Source organism: Leucopleurus acutus, assembly GCF_964270905.1.
Source record: "Leucopleurus acutus genome assembly, chromosome: 2".
NCBI lineage: Eukaryota > Metazoa > Chordata > Mammalia > Artiodactyla > Delphinidae > Leucopleurus > Leucopleurus acutus.
In genome coordinates this window covers 135,092,352-135,120,206 of record NC_139143.1, presented here as the reverse complement: position 1 = coordinate 135,120,206, position 27,855 = coordinate 135,092,352, and the positions used below count along the sequence as shown (strand labels likewise).

Below are 27,855 nucleotides of genomic sequence, written 5' to 3'. Positions count from 1 at the left end.
ATAGGCAGGTACCACAGGGCATCCAAGTGGAGGTGCCAAGGAGGCTGGCTCTGTGGATGCCGAAGGGTCAGACTTCCAACAAAGTTGCAGACAGTCAGGGAAGGGCAGAGTAAAGGATCGATTAATGTCTATGGGACATGCGGCTCGGTAAATGAGGGCAAAGGGGAAAAAAGGAGAAAACCGGATCAGAGACACAAAAAGGAAGCACGTGCTTTAAAACACACATCAGCTCCCAACCCTTGTCTGCAAGGCACATTTAGGCTCTCCCATCTCCAGCCCGCCACTCCCGCTCCGCCAAACCTGACATTTGACGCGTCCACAACACCAGACTTCTCATACACTGTCCTCACTGTCTGAAAGGCATTCATTGCTCTTCCCCAGAAGCATAGTTTCTCGAAGAGTGGTACTTGTGATTTTTAAGGTCATATGTTAATATTACATATGTAATATTACAAAACAAAACAATTACGGAGAGCAGTGTTCAGAGTGGTACTTTTGAAGCTCTGGTTCCCTCATCACCCCCTGGGTTAGTCCTGCCTCTCTCCGCCCTGCTGCTGTGTCCTCTGAGCCCCACCACACACTTGCCTCTCCTGGCTCGTTTCCTAGGTTTGCTGGACCTTGTTCCTTCTGCCCACCACTCTTCTGCTGTAGTAGAAAGAGGTGTGTCTCTTCCCCGAGATGTGACCCTGTCCTGGAAGTCTCAGATGCTCAGTCCCACTCAGTTGGCTGAGTGGGCCAGGAAGACAGATAGAGAAGGTCCCATTAGAGGAGCCGCAGGCAGAGGACGGGATACCACAGGCCAGAGGTGTGGGGAGAGACCAAGAATGGCAGGTCCAGAGGAAGCTAGTGGGTTTCACAAGTAGAAGACTATTAGGGATCTAAAGCATGCACTCTCATCAGAAGGGGTATTGCTCACTCCCCCTCCCCAATGTGGGTGCAAACTGGCTCTTGGGGGGAGTAAAAAATTCTTAATATGACAATGGTTTGTGGCCCTCTAAAGCTCAACCCTACATAATAAAATGTGTGTTCCTTAATATTTAATTTAATTAAACCAATGAACTTAAACTTATTTTACTCTTTCTCCTATGGGGTGATAATGAAAAAAGGTTGGGAAGCACTGATCTAGAAGGTGATTCAGTGAAAGGGGTGAGAGGAGAGCACCCTGTAAGGACTGAAGGCAGAAGGGAACGGTGGAGGAAACTGCAGTGATAATGCCCTTTTGCTCCTTCCCTTCGTGGGTAAGCCTCTTGATCTATAACCACAGAGTACTTAAACACGTCAGGCCCTGCAGGAAGTACTGTACCTGTAGTGTTTTACTTTTACCTTCACAACAGCCTTCTGAAGTTATGTTCCCTTTTTAAAGATGCTTAGAGAATGTAGGTAGCTTATCCAAGGACCCATGAGTGGTCAGTGGTAAATGATGCAAGTTTAGTCCTTAGCCCAGGTTGGACACATTGTAACTATGAGCAGAGCTGGCAGGACTGGACACATATGTGCGGAGAGGGGAAGAAGTGTCCGCTACATGGTGAGTGTACCAAAAAAAATGTTATTTGAATGAGACAGTGGAGAAGCAAAAACGCAATTGGGAGAGGAGACAATTGACGGGGAAGGAATCCAGGCGACTGGACGTGACAGCCTCCGGCAGCAGAGCAGGGCGGAAGGAAGCGCAGAAAGCGGGTTCAGGGCTGGGGGAGGTGATGGGGCAGGGCCTGGGGGACAGAAGGAGTGGACAAATCCTGTCCTCACTGGGGCCGGCAGCTGAGGGCAGACTGCACGAGTCCCTGGCGGAATCAATCCACACCACTGCATTACTCTGTGCAGCAATCTTCTCGAATGAGAATCTGTTCATATTATGTCTCCCTCCTCTTTCCCCAAGGCCCAGATTTAGAAAAGGTAACCGGACACCTTGCTTTAGTGAAATAATTCCCAATCTTTTCTAGATGACTTCTTGCCATCAGAAACAAAACAACTTCCCGGGCCCTTAGTAATAGTAGCTGTCGTTCCAGGGCCCATTGTGTGAGAAAATGCTCGCTCCACGTTAACTGTGTCCAGCTGAGACACTTAATATGACTTCACAGTGCCTTTATCACAAAAATGCATGTGTACAACAAACATCCAATATGTGAGACATTCAGTCTGCCGGCCATGCAGACTGGATCTGCAAACCCCATCCCCATCTTGGACCACAGGTTGGGAACAAGTGGTCTACAAGAAAGGCACGTGACATCCTAGATGGGGAAGGGGTCTGGCATTACCCAGACCCCCGTTCAAATTCCAGCTCTCTGATGCCCAGCAATTTAATGATGGGTAAGTGATTGAAACTTCAGTTTGCAATGCCTTGGTTTTCACCTTTGTAAAATGGGGATAGTCATATAAGGTTCTTAGCTTCAAATGGGACTGAATTTATCACATGTAACACAGTACCTGACACAGAAGAGGTAGTTATTATGATTACGTGAGTTCTCTACAATCAACCAGTGGTTCAGTTTTCAAAGTGTGATCCCTGGACCAGCAGCATCAGCATCAACTGGCAACTGGTTAGAAATGCAATTTTCAATGCAGACGCACTGACTCACAGTACTACGTGTTTTAACAAGTCCTCCAGGTGACTCTGGTGCTAAAATTTGAGAAACATTGCTCTACAGTACTGGTTTTCAACTTAAAAAAAAATAAGCCGAGGAATCCCTTCTACAAAAGGTTCTTCAGCAGGTTGATTTGTGAAATATGAATATTTTAAAAAATTTATTTATTTTTATCTATTAATTTATTAATTTTTGACTACATTGGGTCTTCGTTGCTGCGTGTGGGTTTTCTCTAGTTGTGGCGAGCGGGGGCTACTCTTCATTGCGGTGTGTGGGCTTCTCATTGTGGTGGCTTCTCTCGTTGTGGAGCACGGGCTCTAGGCATGCGGGCTTCAGTAGCTGTGGCACACGGGCTCCGTAGTTGTGGCTCGCGGGCTCTAGAGCACAGGCTCAGTAGTTGTGGCACACGGGCTTAGTTGCTCCGTGGCATGTGGGATCTTCCCAGACCAGGGCTCGAACTCGTGTCCCCTGCACTGGCAGGCGGATTCTTAACCACTGCGCCACCAGGGAAACCCCAAATATGAATATTTGAGACAGCTCTGAAGGTTCTGGGTAGGGAGAGCTCCGACAAGTACCCTCAGATCCTGCCTCATTCCCCGCAGCCATCCCGAGGGACCTCAGGGGCGGGAAACAGGGGTCTCTGGCTTAGTTACAGACGCTACAGTTTTGGGTGGCACCACTGAAAGAATTAAAAGACTCAACACGACACTAAACCATTCAACCATAATCACAAGGCATACCCAGCTGCAGTAAAATAATGCTTCCCGGGGTTTCCACGGCATCTGCAGCTAAGCCCCTTCGCCCTGGGTCACCCCCCGCAAGAGTCACCCTCCAACACTGACCGCATTGCTGTCCCTACCCGGCTGTCTCATGTGCTTGGGGGCAAACTTCCCACGATTGCCAACCTAGCCGTCTTTCTTTGGCCCCAGCTTCATGTTTCACTGCCTGCTACTCAGAGCAAGTTTTACTCCACTCACAGCAGGCTAGAAGACCTACTTATCCCGTGGTAGCGAAAGTACATTTTATGCCTTGATCAAAATGTGGTGGCACACTTCTGAAGAGCCTCGAGGCCCGCCAGTGAGCTGTGGGCGTGCCAGTGGCGAATCACCACCTGGGAACAAGGTTTGAGAACCACTGATGGAGAGGCTATCACTAAGGAGCCCTGAGAGGGTTTTATCTGTTTACTGACGATTACATTCCACACGGGGCTTACGTAGGCTGCCGTGAGAAAAGGAGCACAAGGAAGAGAAGCCGAGAGGGGAGCCACAGTTCCCAAGAGAGGGGATCCACTTTGTTTTCTCAGATGAAACAGCTGACTATGCAGAGACAGATGAGGGAATGCCACGTTAAGCAAGATTATTAGGAAAAACTAGCACCCACTGATCAAATCAGTCATCTGTCATCAGGACAACATCTCCCAGCTTGTATTTCATAGGGGTTGCGTGGTATTTGTCTCCACTCTGGCCATGAGGATCACCTCGACACAGTAAGTTCATCACCTGCGGCACCTTAGAGAAAAGAAAACCCACCCACGACTTGTGTCAAAGCCAAAAAGATTTCCAGACACCAAAGACCATTTTTAAAAGAAAGCTTTCAAAGGGATTTCTTCTCACTGATTTCCTACTCTAAGACTCTCCCGATATTACTGAGATGAGGGAGCAGCTAACTTCAGGTGACAGATGAGGAAACTGAGGCAGAGGTAGGCTAAGCACCCTTCCAAAGGTCACACTGCTGATCACTGGAGAGCCACGTCTGCACACAATGAGACTTTGGAGGGGGATACAATCCAACCCACTACTTCACAGAGGACCCACCTTTCATCCAGAAAGAGGGGGTGACTGGCGAAGGCTGACTCTCCGGGGTTGGCACAAGACCAAGTGCACCTGAGCCACCGGAAAGGTGAGCCTCTCGCCCTGTGAGAATAAGGTAGGAGGTGAGGACAGGCCTTTTTCTCCTCCTCAATGTCTCCAAGGCTGGACTGTCCGAAATGGTTGTCACTAGCCATACGCAGCTATAAACATTTGAATTTTAATTAATTAAAATGAAATAAAGCAAAAAAAAAATACAACTCGGTTTCACTAGTTATGTTTCAAGTGCTCAGGAACCACATGCGGCCAGTGGCTACCATCCTGGACAGACTGAACATTTCCATCCTGCAGAAAGTCCTACTGCACAGAGCTGCTCTAAAGACACACTTATGACAGGTGTGTAGTTGGGTAGACCAGGCAGCTGGACCTGGAGCCACGAGTCCCGGGGGGTGCCACCAATTAGTTCTACAAACTCAGGCCAAGCTCTGGCCCTCAGTTTCCTCATTTGTAAAAAGCAGGAGTGGGGCTCCACGATCACCATGGCCCATTTCCACTGTAACCTTCCTTAATTCTGTACCCAAAACTCCCGATGGTAGGCTCCTAACTCTCCCCACTCTTCTTCCCTAGGACCTCCTGGCTGACCCTGTATCAAATTAGAGCAAGAGAACAATGGACCTGGACTTAATTATTTCTTGTAGAAGCACAGTCACTGAATGAGAATTAAATAACATCCTTCTAACTACTTCAAGGGTTAACAGGAGAAATGGCCACAAGAACAGTCTCTCCAAATGTTCCCCAGGAATAACTGCTGAAGATACTCGGGAATCTATCTCCAGTGTTCCTCACGTAAGGACCTACATGACAAATCTGTTGGTGTTTAGGGCCAGAAAAAAGCATATTTCTCCAGAAAACTCCAGAAAACATTTCATTGCACCACAGAATGAAAACTACATTGTTCACTCTGACTTGGGGGGAGCTGGTGGCGAGGTATTGGTTTCTCAGAGGAACAGATGATTGAGGCCCTTCCGCCCAGCACCTGCATCAATGACGTCTCTTGCACAGAGGTCCTGAGAGCTTCCGGCTGTCGCTCTGCCCCACTGACTGTACAGTTTCAACAGAGGTTGCATCTAACACTTTTTGAAAGTACAGCTGGAATTACAACACGTTTAAAAAATAAATAGCTTAATGATCTTCCCACTATACTATATTGTAGAAATACAAATTTGGAGTACTGTGAGAATTAAAAACATGGACTTCAAATCATCCGGCTGAACAGAATTACCTATTCTGGAAGGATTCTCAAAAGGCTGGCCTGGAAGAACTTTAACATCCCCCTCCCTGCCACTGTCTCCATCAGACCTTCCAATTAGATTAAACTCCAATTAATTAAAAGAACAATGGCAAACGTTTATTGGGCGTCTAGTTTACTCAGTGTCAGGCACAGTTCTATGCACTTTATATATGTTCACTTACTTACGCCTCACAATAACCCCAGGAAGAAGGTGCAATATCATCTCCATCTTCCAGGAGAGGAAACTGAGGCATTGAAAGGTGAAGTAACTTGTTTAACAGTAGCAAGTGGCAGCGCTGGGATTAGTCTCTGCCAGTCAGGCTCCTCCTCTCTGCCACTGCAGGAACCCTTTTTTCAATATGGACAGTAAACACTGCCTCACTTTATAAAGTATAAATTTTAAAACATCTTTAGAAAACATTAGAAAAACATGCAAACTAAAAAAAAAAAAAATTGTTCTTGTTTAGCAAACACAACTTCCAGATTTGTCCCCTCATACCCCTTGTAGCCTGCCAGCCCTGAGCCTTTCCTGTTTAGAAATTCTGGAGAACGCCAACACTTTAATTCTGTCACTTTTCCAACATTTACTCTAAACTTCCTCAGCATTGTTTTCTGGTGAAATAACCAAAACGCACGCATTCAATGCAACCGTCACCCAAAAGCCTATTAACAATCAGCAAAGCTGTTCCTACCTATTACAACGCCATATTTAACAAGGGCAAGTCACAGATAATAAAAAGACAATTGAGCTGAGAACTGATAATTCCAGTCTTTGCAGCTGTCATGAGTCAGTTTAAAAACAAATTCACATGAATGATTGCTGGGCTCTTTATAAACATGGTACCTGCCAGGAAGCAGTTCCACTTTCTCTTCTCTGGACTTTCTGTCCTCCCATAGATGCGGACTCTGTTAAGCCTCAGGTTTTACAATGCTTTTATGCACTTCTATGTTTTATATGCTTCTCAGGACAATCTTCTGTGGACGATAAAAGAAAAGTCTCTGAAAGGTACTAGAAAATTAACACTTAAGGAGTTAAGTGCATTTTTTGTTTTTGTTGCTTTTTTTTTTTTTTTTTTTTTTTTAGTACCAGAGATCAGCATGGTATAGTCTAACAGAAACAGGTTTGAATTCTGGCTTTGTTCCTCATGAGCTGTGCAGCCTTGGACAAATTACTGAACCTCTCTGAGTTGTAGTTTCCTCTTCCGTAAAGTGAACTAATTATACTTCCTTTATAAGGTTGTAACACTTGGTCAAAAGCAGGCACACAAGAACGTTACTTCCCTCTCCTTCTCATTGTCAAAGCTGTAAAAAGTGAAGTTAGTTTCAAAACCAAGTAGCACTCCTGAGATTCCATTTTTCATTTTAATTTGGCACGTGACCATAAAAGTTCCCGAGGGACTCTCACTTTCAGGTGCTTCTGGAAAGCATTACCATACGGAAGGCTTCTAGCTCTCAAGGGGGAATGGGGAAATCTATGGGGAATGGACATTCAATCCAAAAAAACCTCTCTCTCAAAATGAAATTGTATTTGTATCCAGCGAAACAAACCCACAAATCATTTCTGTGAATGTGAATTTTACAGGTCACCTTCCCTCACAATTTTTCCTTTACTAAATCCCTGATAAAAATAAAATATGCTACTGGACATAAAACAGAACGAATGTTGATCACTAAAGCCATTTCTAGTCAAAAGTCAAGAGCCTGCAATATGCTCCTCAAAAACACTAAATTGTTCCTAGGCTCCACGTGACGAACCCGGCCATGAGTAACACACATTGAACATGACTCGTGAGTAACATGAGTTGAGCGGATTCCCTTTCTCCAGAAAACTATCCATGGGGTGGTGTGATTTGCCAGAGAGAAAGGCCTGGACCGAGAGCCCTCCCGCACCCAGAGTTGCCGTGCTCTTCCACTGTGGGTGACTGTGTCCAAATGGGAATGGTGACACTGTCCCCTCAAAGATGCTCCTTTCTGTTTTCACCTAACAGGAGACACCGATAATTTGTTCGTAAGTGGGAAGAGCTGGATTAGACAGCTCAAGGGTACAGCTCAGCGTGTTTCAAGGAAGGGGCTCTGCGAGCTGATGCGGAGAGAGGATTTATCTCCAAGGCTGCTCCCAGACCCCATAATTAGATGAGGAAATGAGCCAGAGGCCGTAAGACTCACTGACGGCCAAGTCACGGCTTCTCCTCACGTCAATCATCCGCACTGCAGAGAACCAGCCTTACCTCGGGCATCAAGAAGGCCACCCTCGGGGCACCCCTACCAACCCTTCACTGTGCACTTGGGGCCACCTGGGAGCTTTACAGGAACGGCCACCCTTGGGTCCCCTGCCCGCGGCGCTGATTTCACAGGTCTGGGTGCAGCCAGGGCTCTCTGTTAAAAAATCACTCTCCAGCTGATGCCAATATGCAGACAAGTCTGCAAACCATGACCCTGGGCTCTTCCGCTTTCCAGGCTACCTGAGCCACTAGGTCCTATTCCCTTTGCGAATTCTTTTCCTTTTTTTTCTAATGAAAGAATAAAAAAAAAAATGTACGAAGTCATACATTTTAAACTTTTCTCAAGAAAGTTTGAGGTCAGAGTCTTCGTTGTGGATTCACCACCCTGCCCTGCCTCCACAATAAAGACTACAACCCAATCGAAGTGATTAGAGCAAAAAGATATTCCTCAGCAGAGTGTAAAGGGTGCCCCTTTCATAGAGGGTGTGAAGGGAGACGCATCAAGATGTTTCTGGAGGGAAAAAGAAGTCTAAGAAAGCTTCACTGCCTTTGGATAGCCTTACAAGAGTTTTCCCAACTCTCCAACCTCTTGACTTCACTGGGCTCCTCCTCCTTGACTCATCCCTGTAGCCTTGTTACAAATCACTCACTCTTAGACAAGGCCCTCCCTCTCTCCTCCATTCTCCAGCAGCCTCCTGCCTGCCACAGGCTGCCTCTGTCCCTCACCTCCACCCCAGGTTTCCAGGTGGACGCTCACTGCCAACGGTGTGACCCGTAAATACCATTGGGGCAGCAGTGAGCGAGATGGGTGGGGAGAGAGGGTGTGTCTAGAGGTCTCTCCAGGCCTGGTTCCTGCCTACTCAGCCATCCTGATACAGGTGGGACCAGGTGATAGGAGCTTCTGAGTCTGGCCAGCAGCCAGACATACCCCCAGCTCACAGGGTGGACTTGACAAGGCAGCACAAAACAGGAAGACAACAGACGTAAGGTTCTAATCTCACCTCTGCCCTTCACTAGCTCCCTGACGTTAGGCAAGTAACAGAAACTTAAGAAAGTCTCAGTTTCCCCATCTGCAAAGTGGAAACTAATGTTTGCCCAGTGTTTTAGTCCATTCAGGCTGCTATAACAAAAATGCCATACACTGGGTGTCTTAAACAACAAACATTTATTTCTTACAGTTCTGGAGGCTGAAAGTCCAAGATCAGGTTTCTGGTAGATCCAGTGTCTGGTGAGAGCCTACTTCCAGGTTCACAGATGGCCATCCTCTCACTGTGCCCCCATATGGCGGAAGGGGCAAGGCAGCTCCCTGGGGCTTCTTCTGTAAGTGCAGTAACCCTATTCATGAGGGCTCCACACTCATGACCTAATTACCACCCAAAGGCCCCTCCTCCTAATATCCTCATACTGTGGGGATTAGGATTTCAACCTACGAATTTTGGGAGGACATAAACATTCAGTCCATAACAACCAGACTCTTCACAAAGCTTTTTGACAAGAAGTGCTCAAATTTAAATACAATATAAATTCTCTAAATATTCATTGAGTCTTCTATGAGTTGAACGTTGTCTGCCACTGGCAATAGAGGAAAAAATGTCACTGGCTTCAAGAGGTACAGTACATTCTGGAGGGGACGCAGAGACATGCAGGTAAAACTACACAATTCAATGTAATAATCAGTGTGCTGGTTGAAAAGCCTGCCACGGGAAACCCAGACAAGGGAAAATTTAAATATGTCCCCGAGATAGGGGTAGGAAGGGTAGGGGAATAAAGGTAACCGCAAGAGTGATAACATCTAACATTTATGGAGCTGTATATGTCAGGCTCGGTTCTAAACACATTTATGTATATAGTAATTTCAGGCGAGCCTCAAAACAGTCTTGTGAGGTAGACTGGTATTGCTATCCCCATTTTATAGATGAGGAATCTGAAGTTCAGAGAGTGCTATGGTTTGAATGTGTCTCCTCAAAATTCAAGTTGAAATCCTAAACCCAATGTAATAGTATTTGGGGGTGGGGCCTTGGGAGGTGATTAGGTCATGAGGGTGAAGTCTTCATAAATGGGATTGGTGCCCTTATAAAAGAGACCCCATACAAGTGATATAATATTCTCTAGTTCCATCCATTTTGCTGCAAATGGCAATATTTTATTCTTTTTTATGGCTGAGTAATACTCCCGTGTGTGTGTGTACATTACACCTTCTTAAGCCAATCATCACAATATTGTAAATCTATACTTCAATAAAAATTAAATAGACCCCACACAGTGAGAAGACTGCTGTCTATGAACCCAGAAGTAGGCTCTCATCAGACACTGAACTTGCAGGTGTCTTGATCTTGGACTTTCCAGCCTCCAGAACTCTGAGAAATAAATTTCCATCATTTATAAGCCACTCAGTCTATGGTATTTTGTTATAGCAGCCTGACAGACGGAGAGTCAGTCATTCAAAGTCACATGACTAGTGAGTGGTAGATCTGGGCTTTGGGCCTGGGCTTGACCTCAGGACCTGGATCTTCAGTTTTTGATGACACTTCCTCCATTGTACCTGTGAAACCATATCCCAGCTCCCAAGTCATTGCCCGGCCAAGGGAAAGTCAGACACACCTTCCTCTGTACTTCACACGTCTTTACTCACACAGCTGTCTAACCCTCCCATCCTATTATCATTGTTTTTGTGTCTGTTCACACGCGTCCTGCACCCCCATTAGTTTGGTGGTCCTTAAGGGCAGGAGCAGAATGCATCAAGTGCCTCGTAAACAGCTGGTATTTAATAAATGTTGTCTTAATGGGTGAAAGAAAGAACAAAATTATTCTAGGTTTCAAAACACAGGCAAAAACTCACTGGGTAGTTGGAGGGAAACTTCCTCAAAGTAGAGGCAGTATCTTACTCACTCTTATATCCCCAGAACCTAGCACTTATAGGTGCTGCGTAAATGTGTAATAAACTCTGGGCAGAGGAAACAGCGTGAAGAAATCCAGAGAGATTTAAGGCTACACAGTGAATATGGGTAACCTGGCCAGGATGAATCAACTAGCTGGGATGTGTGGGAACAGGGAAGTGCTTTTCAAACTATCCTTGGCGAAAGATCAGCTTTTCGGTTTTATTTCTAATTCACCATCGACCGATACTTTTATAAGATGCAATAAAAAGAACTGATAGAAAAATGAAATATAAAATGCAAGCCAAATTTTTCATTAGATTCAGGAGATGTAAAACTTGCTATGAAAATGTCTAAATGTGTTCTCTCCACGTGGGTACTTAGCTAGCGTCGGACCATTAGCGAAGAGTCTGTCCGCACAGCAAGCTTTGTGCGGCACTGAGAGGGTGGGAGGATGAGGTGCAGAGCAGTAGGGAAGGTGAGCTACAGTCGTGGTATCAAGGACTGTGGGTTAATAATGCTCATGGAGGGCTTTGTGTGTGCCAGGCACTCTAAGTGCTCCATGCATATAACTCATTTAAATTCCACAACCTATCTGTGAGGTTGGTGCTTATTACACCCATTTTAGAGACGGGGACACTGAGGCACAAGGCAACTAAATAACTCTTCCAAGATTCCAGAGCACGTAAGAAGCACAGGCAGCCTTGAACCTCTACAGTGTGAACCCTTAACCACTAGCCTGTGATGCCTTTGGGGAGCTGCCAGACAGGAAGTGACATATTCAAACCCATGTTTTAGAAAAATCACCCTGGTGGCAGCGTGCAGGGGAAAGGTCAGTTAGGAAGCCACGGTGACAATCTGGACGAGAGGCAGTGGGGGTAGAGGAGAGCAGACCAGGCATGCGGACTAGTTTGGAAGTGGATGTGGCAGCGTATGGTGGAGGCCAGGGGCATCTGAGCTGGAGGGAGGGGAAGAGGAGGGAGGGGTTTCAGAGGACTCAGGGGTCCAGAGCTTGGCATCCTGGGTGGATGGGGATGTCTACAGACTTAAAGAAGGCAGGAAGAAAAGCAGGCTTTGAGGGCAAGATGATGAGGTTGGTTTTCAAGAATGTCTACCTGAATTTGAAGAGCCTAAGATAATCTGCAGTTGTGTCTTGGGAAAATGCTGCAGACTGCAATCTTAGAGTAGTTTACTGCATTCAGGTAGCTACTATTTTTACTCCAGTTCTGCTAAACCACTCTCCTCCTCTTCTCCCTTCCCCTTTGCCCCAGTTACACTTAAAATAGTTTAAAAAGCAGAAATTCCCCAATGCTAACTCTCCTCCCTTTGAAAGCCACACACAGTATATAAAAGTGTTCTGGTCACCAATTCCAATTTGTGGCGGAGGCTTCCAAACTACCAAGCAATTCTTGACACCAGCTGAGTGTCCTACCGTTCAACTCAATTTTGACATATCTACCTGGAGATAGCATCGGATTCCACAGGTTAAGGGCTCAGGGTGGCTCACAGAACTTAGAGAAACATTATACTTACTAGATCACTAGGTTTATTATAAAAGGATATGACTCAGGAAGAGCCAGATGGAAGAGATGCAGAGGGCAAGGTGGTGCAGGGAAAGGGCACGGAGCTTCCATGCCCTCTTGGAGGGGACCACTTTTCCCATAGGTCCACTTGTTCATTAACCGGAAGCTTTCCTAACCCTGTCCTTTTGAGTTTTTATGGAGGCCTCATTACATAGCTACGACTGATTACATCACTGGCCATGGGTGACTGATTCAACCTTCAGCCCCTCTCCCTGCCCTGGAGGTCTGAGGGGTGGGACCAAAAGTTCCACCCTTCTAATCACATGGTTGAGTCCCAGGAAAACATCCCCCATCCTTAGGTGTGGTCCCAAAGTCACCTCAATAACAGATCAAAAGACACCTTTATCGCTCTCATCACTTGGGAAATTCCAAAGGTTTCAGGAGTTTTGTGACAGGAACTATACAAAGATCGTATATATATTTCTCATTGTAAGTCACAATATTGTTCACAGCTGTATCCTCACAGAGTTGGTAACTGATAAATACCTGTTGCATGAAAAAAGATCTTTTTTGTGTTTATTGAAAACTGGAAAAAAGGATGAAGAGAGAGGACCTTTCTCCTTGATAAGCTAAACAGTTAATAGCAAAGAAACATCTGAGTACAAGAGAGACACATCTCAGGGCAATGCCTCTTGCCCTGTGTTCCCTTCCCTTCCAGGAGGCCACCGCCTCCAGCCCACACACCTGGTGGACACCGGGACAGGTAATATGGTGCCACAAAGAGCACTGACTGCACAGCCAGCAGACCTGGATTCCAAGCAAGATGCCGCCACCACCACTTACTACTGCTGAGCTCCTAAGCAGTATTCAACCTCCCTGAACCTGCTTCCCCACCTGTAAATGGAGCCAGTACTGCCTACTGCAGAGGGCTACTGCAAGGTCTGAGAAGTGTGTAAAGGTCCTAGCACATGTCGGCACATAGATGTCACTCAAGGAGTAACTATCACCATCACTGTCATCAAATTAGCTGCCCGCACACTACACTCTCTCAATTAGTGTTTGTCAAGTGCATCTAACTGGGAGAGTAACTTCAACTGAAGTTAAAGGTGATGGGCATTATATGAGCACTGTGATCACACTATTAATTATAATAATAATAGTTAATGCCTGAGCACTTACTATTGACACCCTGAATGCTTTACATACATTAGTAGCTCTTTAATTTTTAAACCAAAGATGGTATTTAATCAATTCTAAGAAACATATTCTGTTCACATTTTAACATCCCTGATAGTAGGATGACTGCAGTAGTCAGAATGGCGCCCCAAAGATGTCCCTGCCCTAATCCCTGAAACCTATGAATATGTTATGTCACACAGCAAAAAGGACTTTGCAGATGTAGTTAAGGGAGAGTAGGCTGGAATATCCAGGTGGGCCCAATCGAAGCAAATGAGCCCTAAAAGCAGAGAACTCTCTCTGGCTGGAGGCAGAGGGATGGAGGAGAGGGGGCGTCAAAGAGATTCCAGGCATGAGAAGGACTCATCACCTGAGATGTAGGGTCCAAGTGCAAGGACCCAGGAGAGGTCTCTGAGAGCTGAGGGTGGCCCACCGCTGACAGCCATCAACGAGGCAAGAACCTCAATCCTACAACTGCAAAGAACCTGAACGACCCTGCAAATGGATTCTTCCCAGAACCTCCCAATAAGATTTCGGACTTGTAAAACCCAGAGCAGAGAAACCAGCTAAAACCGTGATGACTTGTGATGTCAGAACCGTGAGATAATACATGTGTGTCGCTTTAAGTGGCTGAATTTGTGGTAATCTGTTATGGCAGCCATAGAAAACGAACACATTCTTAGGATTAATGGGAGCCACAGCTGAACTGGCGGCAATTTCCCTTTTCTTTCTTAGTGGCTCATAGAATAACGGCACATCTCATAATTGACAGTACCTTAGATTTGTTGAAATATCGTGTCATTACCTTTATTCTGCAAATGGGAAAGCAGAGGCTCTTCGAGGTCAGGTGACTTGCCCAGGTGAATCAGACTGCAAGCCTGAGCTCCTAAGCCATCATGCACACCGTCAGAGGGTGCACAAGGGCTGGAGCATCCTGCCCAAAGGCCAAGGAATGGCTAACGTGACCCCCAGAACGGGCCCCTGGCTAACATGGGATCACTAACATGGTTGACCACAAAGACCCAGCCAGGTCCAGAAGGCGGCTACCCTCAGCAGCATTCATTTATCCACTGATGGAGCGCTCCAAGGTGCAGATACCCTTCTAGGTCCTGGGCTAGAACCACAGACCAAGAGCCTGTTCTTACAGAGCTGAGACTACAGTGCAGGAGCTCAGCACTACAGCGACAGGATGACTGGAAGGAAAACAAAGCATCCAGAGAGCTGAAAACCCAACTTCACAAGGTAATAATCCACACATTTTGGAGCTCAAAAGAGAGGTTTTTGATCTTCCACTGGGGGTGGAAGATCATAGCGTCCTTTCTAGAGATTTCATGGGCCTCTTCTAAATGTGGGAACTCTGAGAAGGAGAATTTGTTGTGGTGCTAGGGTTTTCTTGGTTTTGCCTGTTTTGGTTTTTTTCTCTTTTTTTTTATGGAGATGGAGGCTAACTTTATACAGGACTGCCTCATTTGAATTTCTAAAAGCAAAAAATAAAAAAATAAGCCACACACAGTCATCTTTTCCCTCAACCAAAATTTCTCTTTTGGTGGATTTCATTTTTAAGAAGATGAAAATTAATTTTATATTAAAAAAGCATCCCAAGAGCTGACTGAGAGAGCACCTCAAAAAGAAGGGGCTGGGCTTCCCTGGTGGCGCAGTGGTTGAGAGTCCGCCTGCCGATGCAGGGGACACGGGTTCGTGCCCCGGTCTGGGAAGATCCCACATGCCGCGGAGCGGCTGGGCCCGTGAGCCATGGCCGCTGAGCCTGTGCGTCTGGAGCCTGTGCTCTGCAACGGGAGAGGCCACAACAGTGAGAGGCCCGCGTACCGCAAAAAAAAAAAAAAAAGAAAAAAAGATGACTCTGTGGAACTCCAACCCTGCACCCTTCGTCGAACCCTGAACTCTGGCCAGTCTCTTTACCTTGTACTTTTACTTCCCTCTTTTCTTTCACCCTGGAAATAAGAGTAGACAGCTCTCTGATGGTTAAATCAAAGGGCGAACAGGAGCCCTATTCAGCAGGTCAGCAGGTACACACACACAAAAATGTGGCATGTATGACCTTTCAGGAGATGTATATGAAAGGAAAAATATAGATTTCTTAGAAGATTTTGCAGGAAATGCCATTGGAATTTATATATTCTCAATCTCTCTTGTTTTTGTTTGAGAGGGAGAAATTCTAGACTAGAAGGTCATCTTCATAATGGTTTTGGAGAAGCCGCAGTTTAATGATACCATTAGCTGAAAACTATTTATAAATCAGACATAGCAACTGGCATAAAACCCTACTTTCCACTTCTCTCGAATTTGCACTGACAATTTGGCAGCCCACTCTACCCTTGGGCCCAAAAGAGCTATCACATTCTTAAGTCTGTATTTTAGAGATTCTGACAGTGGTGTAGGCAAGAGGCTTAGCTTCAGGAGGAAAGGTCAATAAACGCCCACGGGGGAATCGGCAGGCCTGGACTGCCCACAGGAGAAGATGTACAAATAGCCCCAATCCTCTCACTCACTCACAATTCGAAAAATTTAACCAACCCTAATTACCATTTCTCATCAATGAGATTAGCAAAAATAAAAAGAGCTGACACCCTCCGTGCGTTGGGGCTATGGGGAGACAGGCCATCTGATACGCTGCTGAGCAGAGGGCAAAATGAGCCAACCCTTCCCAAGGGGCTGACAGGGCCCTGCGAGTCAGCAGTCCCGCTCCTGGGAATCAATCCTCTAGGTCCACCCGCACAAAAGCAAGATGAAACCTTTATTTGTTGCAGTGCCGTGGGTAATAGCGAAAGACTGGGAACAATTCAAAGGTCCAGCCTTAGGGGACTGGTCGAATAAACCATGCTACATCTCCACAATGGAAAACGAGCGTGCTGATAGAGATCTCCAGGACAGACTGCTAATTTTAAAAAGCAAGACACAGAACAGTATATATACCACTTTTTGTGAAAGAAAGGGGAAGCATTAAATACATACACACACACACACACACACACGCGCACGCACACGCACACACACATGCACACCCTCATTTGCTTGTATTTACAAGTCGCAGCCTGTAGAGAATGTGGAAAAGGCTTGGATGGGAGCAAGATTTCTCAGTGTTTACCTTTTTATATGGGGGTAAACCATATACATACATTACCAAGTTTTTAAAAATGAAGAAGCTGTATAAACCATTTTTCACAGGAGTGTGAAGAACAGGACAATCCCAGCTTGTAAGAAACAAAGCTGAGAAGGCTTCTGGGAAACCTGGGTTGAGAAAGGTGAATTCTCACGTTGGCATCAGTAAATCAGAGGAACCTGGATCCAGAGCTCAGGAGGCGCACATGGAGAGGTGGTCTCTGCCCTGTGTGATATCACCTGCTGGGTGTGGGTGTCCCTGAGCCCCTTGACATTTATTACAGCAGGAGAAGTCAGAGAACTGGAGGTGAATGTGAGGCAAAGGCAGAAACATGAGGATTCCCTCCCAGGCAGCATGCCAGGCACATTTATTTGCTTTCTGGATTTGGACAGTAATGGCTGAAGCATGCTGCTCATCAAATATTTATGTCAAAAAAGAGGGCAAAGCATGTGCCGGAATATTCTGCTTAATTCAACAGAGATATTCCTGAAAAGTTGAGAATCCTGGAATTTTGTAAAATCAAATCATACCATAAATGCAACAGGTAAGTTTGCTCTCTCAAGAAATTCTGTGAGGGACTTCCCTGGTGGCGCAGTGGTTAAGAATCCGCCTGCCAAGGCAGGGGACGTGGGCTCGATCCCAGGTCCAGGAAGATCCCACATGCCATGGAGCAACTAAGCCCATGTGCCACAACTACTGAGCCTGTGCTCTAGAGCCCGCGAGCCGCAACTACTGAGCCCACGTGCTGCAACTACTGAAGCCCATGTGCCTAGAGCCCGTGCTCCACAACGAGAAGCCCGCGCACCGCAATGAAGAGTAGTCCCTGCTCGCCACAACTAGAGAAAGCCTGCGCGCAGCAGCAAAGACCCAACGCGGCCAAAATAAAGAACGAAAGAAGTTCTGTGGGAAATCCTTATTAGGAATTGTTATCTCCTGCTAGTCCTGTTTCGGGAATCTGAGTTTGCCTGAGGAAAGCTGCATTTAACCAGCCTAAATGGGAAAGGCGTTCACGTTTCTGCACCTTTGGGCATTTTTCACAAGGTGTGGCCTCTACATAAAACAGCAGAAGGCCAAGGTCCTAAGTGCAAGCCAGCACCTCTATGCACAGAACCACTGTCTTAGCAGTTTGACCCACTAAACATGGCTGATCCTACCTGCTGTGCGGATTGCCCCTCAGGAGGGGAGCCAAGAGGAGGTTAACTCTGAGAGTCTGCTTTCTAAAGGATCAACCTGAAACAGAAGCATGCAAGCAGCAGCTGGCACTGCAAGGGACACAGACAAACCCCCTTCCTCAGCTGTCAGTGGCTTTAGCAACAAGGCTCCCCACTTCTTACCCTAAAATAGAAAAGTCTTTCTACACAAGAAGCAGCCACTCAGGTAAATTCCAAAGGCTCCTGCAGCCAGTGTCCTTTGCATCCTGTCCCCAAGAGGAGGGCCCACAGCTGGTCAATAAACACCATGGATCCCTTTGTCCATTCCCAGGAGGCACCACCGCAGGAGCCCCGCAGGTACCAGGCAATGCTGAGCACGTTTGTTGGTGCTGGACTCAGAGTAAACAACGCCAACGACCCCTCAAGTGCTGGGCTTTACTTGCCCCTTAGGAAATGATGAACTAAAGAGAAGAAGCCTGTCACAGGGAACACGCACCACTGAATGTGCCTTTCCTAGTAGATACCATCAATTTTACTTTTGATTAAAAAGAACACTGGCTCATCCACTTCACTGGCACACACTACAAAGAATGTGGTTTTATTCCTCCATTCCACTGGCGTTTATTAAGTACCTACTACGTGCCAGACTCAGCCGGCTCATGTCATTTTGAGGGTTATTGTGGCTGCTTATTAATCTGTGCTGCCAGATTTTGCCTTTGTGTGACTTAGGAAAAGGCCACCCCTCCAAGTGCACCCAGCCTTGCAGGCTTGACGGAGTCAGAATGAAGTGCCCCCTCCTCCTGGCAGAGGCAGTTCTAGCCCAGGACACATAGTTTTTGGAGAGATCTGAGCCCCACTTAACTTCCTTGGCCAGCTAGTCTTGTGCAGTGAACAATCTGTACAAGAGTTCAAAGCAGCCCTGTCAAGAAGTCACAATCCAACTCTTCTGCTTCTTGGCCAGACATTCAACCTTCCCCTGACAACTTGTCTGAGCAGCCAATCATGACCTTACACGCCCACACGAAGCCTCATGGTCTAATGTGCAGGTCACGGTCTAACATTGCAAAAGGTCTGGGTAGTTCAGGTACAGGACAGGCACCAAGTCTGCTGGCTTCAACACTTTTCCAATTTGCCTGAGGTTCTGGTTGAATAAACCTGGTGTGATGGTTTCATATCAATAAAGTCCTCACTACGCCTCGATAAAGTCCAAGCAGCTTTTGGATCCTGATCCCTCTTTCCGTCCTTAGATTTGTTTAGCTCACACCGAGAGCTAAACTGCCATCATTCGTCTCTGAAAAGCAGGCAAACTTTGAGGTCACTGCAAGCTTGGGAATCTTAGTCAAAGGGCTCCAGTGCAGGGGGGCTAAAGGTTTCATGTCCAGTGCTCAGGGACATCTTGGCTGGTAGCATCTGTAGCTAAGTAAAAGCCTGATTATTCTACATGGGTGAAGTTAAGATTCTACCCCCACGGGCTCATGTGGGTTTGCACACGGCCATTGGGGATGAAGGCAATGCTCTCTACGTGGCACGCAAGCGCGGCGATGACCACTGATTCAGAGCCCACCCAGGGAGCATTTGTGATGACAGCAACCCAAGTTAAATGAGAACTTATGCTCCTCTTCTCAGTCAACCAAGGGGATCCTATGTCAGTTACGTGACACTGACTGCAAGAGGAATGGTAGTCTATTCTGTAAGAAAGCAAATGGAATATAAGGCCTCCCGACCCTCTGGCCCCAAAGTCACCTGCTTACAATCAATGAATGTGAAAAATTACAAAAGACTCTTAGCAACTGATTCACTAAAGCAGACCTAAAAGAAAATCTTCTTTGAGCTACTAATTCTCCAGCAGAGGTGAAAATATCAGAAGTCTTTTAACAGTCTACAACACCCTGGTTTTTATTATACAGTAATCCTCCAAAATACAGACCCATTAAGAGAAGACAAAAACCCCCCTTGTCAGGGGATGGCAACCAGACATGGTTTAATTTAATTTTTAATTAAATTAAAAATTTTTAAATTTTTTAAATTTTGCAAAAAAATTTCACTTTTACGACACCCAATAAAGCCTGACGCAATAAACCAGACATTTAAGTGACTCTAGAAATGATTTTCAAGAGACTGGGCACTAAATGGAATAATCCACCTAGAAGTAACCTTCAGTCAATTCACCTCCACCCTCTGCCCTGGGTCCAAAGCACCGGCCTAACCGCTCTTCCCTTTATTCCTGAGAGAGAAGCGGGGAGACAGGCCCTGTCGGTGGGAGCTGGCTCTAGAGCAGGACTCAGCTGGTGGCCCCATCTCCGCTCAAGGCCCTCTTGGGGAATCCAGGCATGGGAGAGACTGACTCTACAGATCCCTTCAGGCCTGCTGTGTCTCTGAGGCAATTCTGGAAGCTTCGATTCGACTTCTATGGCTACAGAGGGCAAGGAGCCCAATGAGCCCAATGGCAAGGCACTGGTAATACTCCTCGGGCCGGTCATCTCACCCCCAAGAGAAGCCCTCTCCTCCTGTTTCTCTTGGTTTGAGTTACAGCTTCTAAACGAAACTTCCTCCATAAGGAAGCACTTTTAGCTGGAAGCACCTCCACTGCAGCTCCCTGGCAGAGCTCTTAGTGCACAGTATATGGAGTCAGAGCAACTCTGGGTCACATCCTCGTCTTGCCGCTTAGGGAGCCTCAGCTTTCTCACCTGGGCTGCTGTGAGGACTGGTCCAGATCATAAATGTAAAGGGGTTAGACTGGGGCCTAGGATGTAGAACAGCTCCATAAATGGAGTCGCACGACTGTGCTGAAGGTATATTTTTTTACCTATTGAACTCTCCCATTAAACTAATGGCAGGTATGTCTTCTTTGTGACTGTCTTAGGGGCCTCTGACACGCGGCAGGTGCTGTATACACACAGCTCCTCGATGCAGGGCTGGGACATGAGGGATCTGGGAAGTGACCGTTTCCATAAAGTCAAGGTTGGTGAACTGCGTGTGCAGGCAAACCCAAATTTCAAACATCTCTTAATTAGATAAACCTGCAAACTTCCAAAAGGGCCTCTCTTTTACTGCTAAATAGTTCTCACATGTAACTCAAAGACCTTCGATTGCTATGCAAGCTGGTGTTTTTTCTAAAACAAAACCAAAATCCTGCTATTTGTAGCTAATAAACCAGGTTTTACTGAGTAATTGTTACACCAATGGATTATCTTTTATTTTCTATATATGCTCATTGGCAAAAATATGGGGAGAAGCGCCACAATCCCACGATCCATTTGTCTGTACTTTCTTTTCTATGCATAATTTTTTTTTCTTTTTTTTTTTGCGGTACGCAGGCCTCTCACTGTTGTGGCCTCTCCCGTTGCGGAGCATAGGCTCCGGACGCTCAGGCTCAGTGGCCATGGCTCACGGGCCCAGCCGCTCCGCGGCATGTGGGATCTTCCCGGACAGGGGCACGAACCCGTGTCCCCTGCATCGGCAGGCGGACTCTCAACCACTGCGCCACCAGGGAAGCCCATAAATTTTTTTTTTATTAGTTGTAAGTGTAATAATGCACTGTAACTGGGCACACCACCCTTCCCCTACTTAACCTAGCCTAGGGTGGACTTCATGGATTATCGATTTTTTTTTCAAGTTTCTAATAAGAAAGGAAAATGGGACTGAAATCTAGGAGAATTAATTTGTTGAACAAATGAACACTGCACTCCATTTCATGTTTAAAAGACACAATGAGAATTGCCTGATTGTATTCTCTTACTTCTTAAGCACTGCTTGACAGGACTATATAAATTACTGAGCCTTTTTAGATTTGGGGGAAACATTAAAATTTCATATAGTTGTTTTCCTGTTACAAAAATAATGTATGCTCATAACATTTAGAAAATTTCAGTAAGTAATAATTTAATGTTAATATTTGTTGAGCATAGACTATGTGTCAGGCACTGTTCTAAATGCTTTAGAGAGATTAGCTCGTTTATCCCTCCCAACACCTCACTGAAGCACAGAGGTATTAAGTAACTTGCCCACACGCTACACACCTAGAAGCATGAGCCTGGAATCCATCACTATGCTATGATGTTCTAAGAGAGAAAAGAATCAATAATTTATTCAATCGAGTCCTCCGCTGCTTCAGAGTATAATGTCATAGGCAAGAAATGATTCATAATAATACTGTACCCTTTACAGTTATTTAAAAATATTATAAGCATGATCTGAGTCCCTGTGGAACAATTAGTAAACGAGAAGTCATCTGTGGCACAAGCCACAATTCCAATCGGCCCAATCCTATGCACCTGACATGCATTAAGAAAACAACAGACACTTAAAAGGGTTTGTTTTCAAGATGGAAGCACTTTTTAAATTTTGCAAATGAGTCAATGACATGATGAGTAGATTCCCTGAATTAATGGAACACCCAGTCTCACAAAAGTTTACCATCAGTCACAACGCTTTTACAAAACGTTTATGAAATGCCGCTAGTCCTTTCCTAAACACTTTTAAAAAATATATTTATTTATTTATTTATTTTTGGGTCTCCGTTGCTGCACGCGGGCTTTCTCTAGTTGCGGCGAGCGGGGGCTACTCTTTGTTGCCGTGCACGGGCTTCTCATTGAGGTGGCTTCCCTTGTTGAGGAGCACGGGCTCCAGGCAGCGGGCTTCAGTAGTTGTGGCGTGGGCTCTAGAGAGCAGGCTCAGTAGTTGTGGCACACGGACTTAGTTGCTCCATGGCATGTGGGATCTTTCTGAACCAGGGCTCGAACCCGTGTCTCCTGCATTGGCAGGCGGATTCTTAACCACTGCACCACCAGGTAAGTCCCCCTAAGCACTTCTTGAGGCTTATCTGTTAGCACTGGACATCAGTACGTGAAAAATAACTGTATACGCCAGGTCACATTTTTTTCATACTTTAATTAAAAATCATACTAGGTAAAAGACAAATATTTCTGTTTCTGTTTAATGTCCTACCCAGGGCTAATAAGCATGACTATTTTAAATATAAATTCTCTTCAAAGTTAAAATATGAGTAATGAAATGATTGTCTGGCTTAAAAATATTATACGACTGTAACTTCACACTAAAAACGCATTAAAACTGTTACTCCAGTAATCATAATTATTCATACCACTGTGGTAGAAACATGACACACATATGTAAACCACTATTTTAGATATTTTAGACAGATAGATGGATAGACATCTTGCTCTGTATATCTATAAAACCAGGTAACTTCTTTGGAATTTAATTGCTCTAGCATTCCAGAAGCTTTATCTATCTACCTACCTACCAATCTATCTACCTACCTATCTATCCATCTATCTATAAAATCAGGTACCTTCTTTACCTGATTTATTTGCTCTATCCAGTGTTTCCAGAAGGTTCAAACTGCCATCTTTTAATGTATCCAATAGCCGGCTGCTGGTCAGTAGATAAAATATCTAATAATTCTGAACATTATCTGTGTATTAGGTGCAAACTGTTTTCCAAAGACTGTTTCATATACTTTCATAAAAACCCTCAAGACAGAGACCACTATCATCCTCATTTTACAAATCAGACTGAAAACGGTTAAATAACTAATATTCCCATCCACATCTGTCACACCAAAACCGTACCTCAAACCACTGTTAGGCTGCTTCTCTTCCAAATCAGACTCCAGAAAAATTTGACTTCCACAACTTGCCTCCCTAAATTAAGCTTAAGCTGACATATAAAACTTAAAAAAAAACACCCAATAAAAATCCAACACAATAAATGACATCATTCCAAATCTGAAATTTTCTTCTCTCAGAAAGAGGTAAACAAAACTAATCTGATATTAGCTAGCCATCTCCTCAAGTGTTTCGACTACGCAGATTCTGCTGTCACGACATGACGACCACCCACGTCCTTCAACTAGTGACAACGTAAGCCCAACACCGCACATCTCATTAGAGAGCTTTCAAATGAGACTGGAGCTTGTGACATTGAAAATTTTTATAGTATTAATCTGTCCGGTTTCTTGTGAAACACAGATCCACATTTTTATGTATTTCTACACAAATCTAAATGCTGTCCAGATTCAACACCTTCCTGAATTACCTGGGTTAAAAACAGTAAAAATACAACTGCATTTTTTTTTTATAAGGCCTAAAGACGCAGCCCTTAGATTCTTCAGCATTTTTTGGACTTAAACCAGGGTTTTATGGTGTTAGTTTACCGTTAGAGAAGGCAAAGAAACTGAACGGTTGATCCCAAAGTCATTTTATCACTGAAGTCTCTGTAAAACGTTTGATTACTTTAAAAAATTATGTGTGAATCATATGTTTGTTTATTGAAAACAGGTCTTGCTGACACATATACTTTTTTTTTTTTTTTTTTAAAGAATCAAAACAGCTCCTTACTTGAATGTGACTGTTTTGGCAACAGTTAAACGCAACCCCGTCATTCTAGCGCTGCTGGCCTTCCTGGTTCTCCTAGGTGAGGGCCGCCATCCTGCGATAATTTACACGCAGGGCTGCGAAGCACCAGCAATGGTGCCGTGTGGTGACTAGCACTTTCAAAACAAAGCCAAACTCGGCTTTTAAAGTAGAGAACACACAGACACAGTCCCTACCTCTGACAAGGTCCAAAAGATTCCTTATAGACAGCCTATTCAGACGAAGCTACAACAGCCCCAGGAAATATAAAGTGTCCACAAAGACAGTAGGGGGGCGGGGGAGGAAACAACTGATGGGAAGGAAGCTAATCATGTGAAGTTTGCCCAACTCCACAAGGTCTAATACATTCCGGTTTGTTTCCACTCAAAGCAGCCATTAAACGTGCCCTGACACGTGGGCGCGGGGGACCTCCCTTCTCGCCGGTTTTTGGCCATTTCCTTCTCTGTGCACTTGTTTGTATACAACCTCGCCCGGACAGGGGTGACCACAAGATGACAGGCCTCGGCAGTTCCTTCACTCAGATTTCTAGTTGCCCAAAGTTTCACTCCACGGCGGGGTTTTAACGAGAATCACGGGGTCCTTTTCGAAAGTTATGAATGGTTTAAGTCAAGTTTACAAGACACAAACGGAAGGCGAGGGACAAGTGAGTGTCGGACGACTTCAGTGACAGCGTTTTAGAATTAGCTTTAATTGATATGCCCTAGTTAAAATTTTAAAAAAAAGTCACTCTGATCCACGCAATAAGTGTCAGGGCAGTACTTTTTAAAATCACGCAAGACTCACGTCTGAGTCTTGACCGCCTCATACCATCCGCAAATACAGTCTCCAGGCCACTCACTGCTCGGGGGTCCCTCGCGGGATGTGTGATCTGAGTCGTCGCTGTGACCCGCTATTTCCCCGCCAGACCCCCAGCGCCGAGCGGGTTCCAGGTCTGCGCACACGCCGCCTAGTCCCCAGAAAGAACGGAAGAAAGTAGGGAAGAGGGGCGTGGCGCCCCGGTCTCCCCCAGTTGTCCGCCCTCCTCCCGAACCTGGCACCACCGCAAGCACGAGCGGGGAACGCCGGAGCCTTCCAGCCCCAACCCGGTGCGGGGCGCACGGCCGCGGGCAGACCAGGAAGCAAGCGAGCGAGCTGGGAGACCTCTCCTCCCACTCCCGCCCTCGTCCCGGGGGCCGCGCCCCCAGCCCTGGCCCCGCAGGGCCCCTGGCTTCCTGCGCCCTCCGACCGCCGCCCGTCGAGGGCGAGAGCGCCGTCTGTCTCCGGGTCTCGGCGTCCCTTGCCCTCCCTCCCCCATCCCGCTCTCCGGCGCCCAGTGCCCCGACCAGTCCCCGCCCTCCGGGACACTCTTTCCTCCTTCCTTCCTTCCTTCCTCCGTTCCCTCCCTCCATCTCGCTTCCCAGCACCGGGAACTCGGAGGCGGCTCCCGAACTGGCCAGCCGACGCCCCGCGCTGCGCCCCTGTCCCCTCGGGGACCGGACCCGCCACCTGCGCCCGCCGCTAGGTGCTCACTCGCCTGCCGGTGCGCTGCCCCTGCCGTCACCGCCGCTGCCGGGGACTCTGTCTCTAAGGGCTCCTGGAGACGACTCCGACCTCTCCTCCTGCTGCTCCTCCGGGCGGGCGCCGGCTCCGCCTCGCTCGGGTAGGCGGGGCGGACAGCCCGACGGGCGGGGCGGCGGCAGCCTCGGACTCCTTCCTCCAGGCCCGGCCCTCCTCCCTCCTGCCCAGACTCCCTGGCTGTTCCCTGGTTCGGCCGCCGAACCCGTGTCAGGTCTGGGCCGGCAGAGGGGAAGAGTTGGGAGCGTTGAAGTCCTGCAAACGGCTGGCTGCCTTGGCCACCCCCAGTTTCCCTTCCCCGACTTCCCCGTAGCCTTGGAAGTTCAAGGATTCTCGGGCCGCCCCACTTCACAGCCCTCCACCGGGTCGCTCTGACTCCTGAGAAGTTTCCTTCGCGTGCGAACGCTCGAACGCTCGGCAACTCTTAAGCCAGCCGTCCCTTAGGCCGCCAATACGCACGCCGCCAACCCCCTACACAAAAGTTAGGCTCTGCTCCAGGAATTTCTTAAGAAAACAGTCACAGTAAAATTTAAAGGGCCCTGGGGCCACAGAGAGATTTTGCTTTCCAGAAAATGGAGCTATAACTGCGGATTGTTGAATTTTTAGTACATCCACTCATCATGTGCATCCCCTCCATCTCTCGCCGTGAGATTTGTGTTTCTGAACGCCCAGTACCTAGTAGAGTTCTGCTTAATGAATGGATTCAGGGTGGGGTAGTTTGAAAAGCCACTTCTGTTTCCACAGACTTCTGACTATTCGTATATAGAGCCATTCAACGAACACTCATTGAGCACCTGTTGTGTGCCAAGCATTGCAATAATGGTGATTGGAGAGACACAAAGATGAATCAGACGGGGGACTCACCCTCAAAAAGTCCAGAAAGAGTCCAGAAAGAGTCAAAAAGTTGGATGTGCAGAAATCTTACCACTCAGTGGACTTCTTGCAGGTTCCTAGGTATCTGCTTTCTTGTTTGACAGGGTGGAGATAAAAGAGAAGAGAAGGTCGAAGTAGCTCACTTAAAACCAGTGTGGGCAGAGTCCAGACTTGAAATGGAGTCTTAAAGCGTTGGTCAAGGATGTCTGTGAGTTGAGTTTCACCAACTGAGGAGAAGTGAGGCCTAGGGAAGCCAGGAGCCAAGGATTGCCGTGAGGACATTATCTTCACTCTTTCTTCCCTCCTGACCCCTGCTCAAGTATCATTCTCGGTGAAATCTTTTGACCAGGCTGTAGAAGGGGTACGGCGGGTATAGGAAGTCTGTGGTTGGATGCTTTGCCCCAGGACTGTGATTCTTGCAACCTGTGGATGGCGGTAGCTGTTGGTGGGCAAGCCACAGGCTGCCAGGGGAGCTCTTTATTCCCCGCTTGGTACAGTGGCAGGAAATGCTTGACTGATTCACAGACACTGATAGTTCCAGGAATACACTCTAAACAGAGCAGCCTGATGCCAGCTGGGACTGAGACCATCATACACTGGAGTTTGTATCTTTTGGCCACAGACTACAGAATCGACTCCTATAGCCCTACCACTGATTTGCACTTCTGGAGCCCTTTATCGTCTAGTAAATGCTTTCATGTATGTAATTCTCATCTGGAAACTGAGGCACCAAGAATTGAAGGGGTTTATTGAAACTTTTCTAATTTAGTGCTATTCAAAGTGTGGTCCACGGAACAATGACCATCTGGGAACTGTTACCCATCTGTAATGGGGTAAGCACAGAAATTGAAGGTGAGCATGTAAAAACTTTTATAGCAATTTGAGTAATTTTCTGCCTGTTGAAAGATGGCCTTGTATTCTGTATGTTTCTTTCATTTTTCTCGTTATCCATTTTGTATTTATCATGTTGGATAAAAGCATCAGCCTGCAACAGGTTGAAAAGAAAATCCCACAGATAGTTTGAGATGCACTGATCTAGTCAGGAGCAAGGCAAGAATAATAAGAGCTAACACTTTCATGACAGATGTTGCTTTAAGTGCTTACCATATATTAACTCTATTAATCCAACCCTAGCAGGTAGGCTCAGAGAGGTTAAGCCATGCAATCCAAAAGTGGCACAGCCAGAATTCAACCCAAGGGGTCTGACTCCAGACTGTGTGCTTTTACCCACGACCCTCCATCCAGTCGTTCTTTCTGCTCTGCTGTGTCCAAACTTCAGT

The 27,855-nt window shown here is 46.5% G+C and overlaps 1 protein-coding gene across 1 annotated transcript in view; it reads right to left on the bottom strand.

The window, feature by feature from the left end:
• Positions 1 to 25,763, bottom strand: part of GNG12 (G protein subunit gamma 12) — a 124,494-nt gene extending 98,731 nt beyond the window's left edge. The window contains exon 1 of the mRNA XM_082833689.1: positions 25,662 to 25,763. The gene's annotated coding sequence lies outside the window, so the exon portion shown is untranslated. The remainder of the gene's footprint in view (positions 1 to 25,661) is intronic.
• Positions 25,764 to 27,855: the final 2,092 nt, after the last annotated feature.